General features: G+C 62.5%; 1 pseudogene; it reads right to left on the bottom strand.

Moving 5' to 3' along the window:
* LOC126093729 (large subunit ribosomal RNA) overlaps positions 1–5,000 on the bottom strand; it is a 7,932-nt pseudogene that overhangs the window by 2,405 nt on the left and 527 nt on the right.

Genomic DNA, 5,000 nt, shown 5'->3' with positions numbered 1-5,000 from the left:
CTGTACCTCATCCAAGCCTGCACCTTCGCAGGCTGGCCCTATCTTCTTCAGCGCCAGGAGACGGGACCGACGGAGCGTTGGACCCATCCAACGGCAGGATGGAATGCCGAGGCCCCCCTGGGCAACAGGAGCGTGGAAGTATCCCAGGGGGGTGTCCGCCGGAAGGCGGAACCATCTCCTGACGGCGGCCCGGATGGTGACGTCGGCCGACTTCAGAGCACCCACCCGGGTGCGGCTGAGGGCCAGCCCATGGTACAGGCCAGGAAGAAGCACGTTGGTGAGAGCGTGGAGGCGCTGTTGCGGCTTCAGCGGAGCTCGGGAGATGACGTCAAGCTGCTCCACCAGGTGGCGACGTGGATTGAAGACACAGCGACCCGCCGTGGAAAATTGCAGCCCCAGGTACCGGAAGGTTTCACCCACACGCAGGGCAGGCATGGTGGTATTGCCTGCTGTGAAGGTGACATTGCTGTCCACCTTCACCTTCTTCTCGCGCCCTGACGCGACTAAGGCGAGGGTGAAACACTTCCGGGCGTTGATCTGCAGCCCCAGGTGTGCGAGGGCTGCGGTAGCTGCATCGATGAGGGACTGCAAGCCCCTCGGGGTCGCTGCAAACAGCAAGACGTCATCTGCAAAGGCCGCAGCGTTGACCCTGCGACCGAGGATCCGAGCTCCGATGTGAGAGGGCAGTTGGCCTAAAACGTAGTCCACCGCAAAGTTGAACAGGAGGGGGGAGAGGGGATCGCCCTGGCGAACGCCCCGTGCTGGCTGCACAGACACGCCCACGCCGGCGCCGTCCGCTATCACTGTCGTGCTGCCCTCGTAGCACCGCTCGACATACTCGACAAAACAATCCGGCAGGCCATGCGCCTTCAGCACGGGGCGAAGGGCAGCATGATCTACCGAATCGAATGCCTTAGATACGTCGATCGACGCCACAAAGACAGAGCGGCAGGAGCGAACTGCGTCGGTGAGGGCGGTGTCCAAGATGAACGTGTTTTCCAACATCCCATCACGAGGGATGAATGCCCGCTGACGTTCGTCCACAGCACAAGCGCGCATCAGGCGTGACGCGAGAACCTTGTGAAAGGTCCGCGCCAGCACCGAGCAGACCGTAATGGGGCGAAAGTCAGCGGGGGATGTTGGTGCAGCCGTTTTCGGGAGAAGGGACGTCCGCGCGCGAAGCAGGCGTTCCGGAAGGGCGCGGGCCAGAAGGAAGAGATTCATCACTTTCACCAGGACTTCGTGCGGCAGGCGCCGCAACTCCGCTGGGGTAAGGCCGTCCGGCCCGGCCGCTGATCCCCTGGGCGGCAACGCGGCGGCGACCTCCTCATGTGTGACCGGCCCCCATAGGCACTCGAGAGCGACAGGTTCCGAGTGCGGGAGGAGGCGGTCACGAATGAAGCCCGCGGTGGAAATGGGCTTCTTAGTGAAGAGGTCCGCCCAGAAGTCCAGCAGACCAGGGATGGCAGGTGGCGGTTGGAGCAGGGTGCCATCCAAGAGGCCGCGCACGCAACGTGCACGCGACCTTCGGAAGGCATCCTGCATTCTCGCATACTCCCAGCGGCGCCGCTTGCGCTTCTGCGTCGGCGGCGCTGCAGGCGGCCGCTTAGATGGTTGGTGCGGCCGCTGTGTCCTGGTGATCGATCTCTCCCCTCTGGACCCGACCGACGCAAGGGCATCCGGGAGCATGCCCAGGATGACATCGGGCGGCGTGCCCCGCCCTAGACCAATGACTCGATCCAGGGCAGAGAAACGCTGGGCGGAAGCAGGTAGCCCCGCCAGATGCTCCCAGATGGCGGCGTCAGTCGGCCCCTCCGGCGGCGGCCCGGTGGTGTCGGCCGCGAAGTCCTCGGCTGCGTCGACAGGCGGCGCAGCGGTCTCGCCCGCGTCGGGCAGCGGGCTCGCTGCTCCCCGGCGGGACGCCGGCTCTTCCCCCCGACCGATCTCAAGCGCCTCCATGAATTGGCGGACAAGCTGCTTGTGGGCAGCTTGCCGCCGTCGGCACTTGATTGCTTCGAGCGTTCGGTCGGGGAACATCCTGATGAGTTCTTGATTTACAAAGAAGAACCGGGCGTCCCTCTCAAGGAACAGTTCGGCCTCTGCCTTGGCGAGCGACAGGACTTCTTCCTCCGTCCACCTCGCGCGATGCCTCTCCGTGACGATCTCTGCGTTGGCGGCCGCAAGGTGTTGGCGGCGGCGATGGACCCCGAGACCGGTCTTGGTGGTGAAGCTACGGTGACACTCACTACAGGCGTAGATAGCTGCAACAGTTACAAGATCTTCGGCACGGCCGGTTGGCCGGCTAGGAGCTGGGGAAGCTGGGGTGGCACCTTCAGCGGAAGGGCCACCACTGTTATTTACTTGTCTGCTGCCCCCAACTTAAAAGGGATAATGCGAGGGGGGGCTGGTAACCCCCCCAAGCCCCTGGTGCGGTCTTCCACTCTGCGAAAATCAGCGGGCCCACGAGAAGGGGAGAAGACCGCAGGAGAGGAGAGGCTAAGAGGGCTAGGCCCATGTATTGCGCATCACTCTCCCTGTAACTACAACCCAAGGAAGGCACCTCGCAGCAGCAGCACGACTACATCAAGACCGCACTTCGAAAAGCCAAGTCCGGATGCAGCCACACCGCCGCCACTTGGCCGCCTTAAGAGAGTCATAGTTACTCCCGCCGTTTACCCGCGCTTGCTTGAATTTCTTCACGTTGACATTCAGAGCACTGGGCAGAAATCACATTGCGTCAACACCCGCTAGGGCCATCGCAATGCTTTGTTTTAATTAGACAGTCGGATTCCCCCAGTCCGTGCCAGTTCTGAGTTGATCGTTGAATGGCGGCCGAAGAGAATCCGCGCACCCGCGCGCCCCCGGAGGAGCACGCTAAGGCGGACGCGGCCTCGCAGCAAGGAAGATCCGTGGGAGGCCAAGGCACGGGACCGAGCTCGGATCCTGCGCGCAGGTTGAAGCACCGGGGCACGAACGCCGCGCAGGCGCGCGCATCCTGCACCGCCGGCCAGCACGAGGCCAACCAACGGCGAGAGCAGACCACGCCCGCGCTAAACGCCCGCACTTACCGGCACCCCTACGGCACTCACCTCGCCCAGGCCCGGCACGTTAGCGCTGACCCACTTCCCGACCAAGCCCGACACGCCCCGATCCTCAGAGCCAATCCTTATCCCGAAGTTACGGATCCAATTTGCCGACTTCCCTTACCTACATTATTCTATCGACTAGAGGCTCTTCACCTTGGAGACCTGCTGCGGATATGGGTACGAACCGGCGCGACACCTCCACGTGGCCCTCTCCCGGATTTTCAAGGTCCGAGGGGAAGATCGGGACACCGCCGCAACTGCGGTGCTCTTCGCGTTCCAAACCCTATCTCCCTGCTAGAGGATTCCAGGGAACTCGAACGCTCATGCAGAAAAGAAAACTCTTCCCCGATCTCCCGACGGCGTCTCCGGGTCCTTTTGGGTTACCCCGACGAGCATCTCTAAAAGAGGGGCCCGACTTGTATCGGTTCCGCTGCCGGGTTCCGGAATAGGAACCGGATTCCCTTTCGCCCAACGGGGGCCAGCACAAAGTGCATCATGCTATGACGGCCCCCATCAACATCGGATTTCTCCTAGGGCTTAGGATCGACTGACTCGTGTGCAACGGCTGTTCACACGAAACCCTTCTCCGCGTCAGCCCTCCAGGGCCTCGCTGGAGTATTTGCTACTACCACCAAGATCTGCACCGACGGCGGCTCCAGGCAGGCTCACGCCCAGACCCTTCTGCGCCCACCGCCGCGACCCTCCTACTCGTCAGGGCTTCGCGGCCGGCCGCAAGGACCGGCCATGACTGCCAGACTGACGGCCGAGTATAGGCACGACGCTTCAGCGCCATCCATTTTCAGGGCTAGTTGCTTCGGCAGGTGAGTTGTTACACACTCCTTAGCGGATTCCGACTTCCATGGCCACCGTCCTGCTGTCTTAAGCAACCAACGCCTTTCATGGTTTCCCATGAGCGTCGATTCGGGCGCCTTAACTCGGCGTTTGGTTCATCCCACAGCGCCAGTTCTGCTTACCAAAAGTGGCCCACTTGGCACTCCGATCCGAGTCGTTTGCTCGCGGCTTCAGCATATCAAGCAAGCCGGAGATCTCACCCATTTAAAGTTTGAGAATAGGTTGAGGTCGTTTCGGCCCCAAGGCCTCTAATCATTCGCTTTACCGGATGAGACTCGTACGAGCACCAGCTATCCTGAGGGAAACTTCGGAGGGAACCAGCTACTAGATGGTTCGATTAGTCTTTCGCCCCTATACCCAGCTCCGACGATCGATTTGCACGTCAGAATCGCTACGGACCTCCATCAGGGTTTCCCCTGACTTCGTCCTGGCCAGGCATAGTTCACCATCTTTCGGGTCCCAACGTGTACGCTCTAGGTGCGCCTCACCTCGCAATGAGGACGAGACGCCCCGGGAGTGCGGAGGCCGCCGCCCCGTGAAGGGCGGGGAAGCCCCATCCTCCCTCGGCCCGCGCAAGGCGAGACCTTCACTTTCATTACGCCTTTAGGTTTCGTACAGCCCAATGACTCGCGCACATGTTAGACTCCTTGGTCCGTGTTTCAAGACGGGTCGTGAAATTGTCCAAAGCTGAAGCGCCGCTGACGGGAGCGATTATTCCGCCCGAGAGCATCCCGAGCCAACAGCGGCGTGGGTCCGGGGCCGGGCCAGGTAGGTCCGTCATCCGGGAAGAACCGCGCGCGCTTGCCGGGAGCCCGAGCGCCCAAAGGGGCGAATCGACTCCTCCAGATATACCGCCGAGCAGCCAGCCAGGACACCGGGGCTCTGCCCAACAGACGCGAACCGAGGCCCGCGGAAGGACAGGCTGCGCACCCGGGCCGTAGGCCGGCACCCAGCGGGTCGCGACGTCCTACTAGGGGAGAAGTGCGGCCCACCGCACACCGGAACGGCCCCACCCCGCGGCGAGTGGAAAGGCAACCGGACACGACCCCGCCGCGGATTGCT

This window comes from Schistocerca cancellata, chromosome 7, assembly GCF_023864275.1.
Source record: "Schistocerca cancellata isolate TAMUIC-IGC-003103 chromosome 7, iqSchCanc2.1, whole genome shotgun sequence".
Lineage (NCBI taxonomy): Eukaryota > Metazoa > Arthropoda > Insecta > Orthoptera > Acrididae > Schistocerca > Schistocerca cancellata.
The sequence above is the reverse complement of the archived record's forward strand: the minus strand, read 5'-3'. Positions and strand labels throughout refer to the sequence as shown.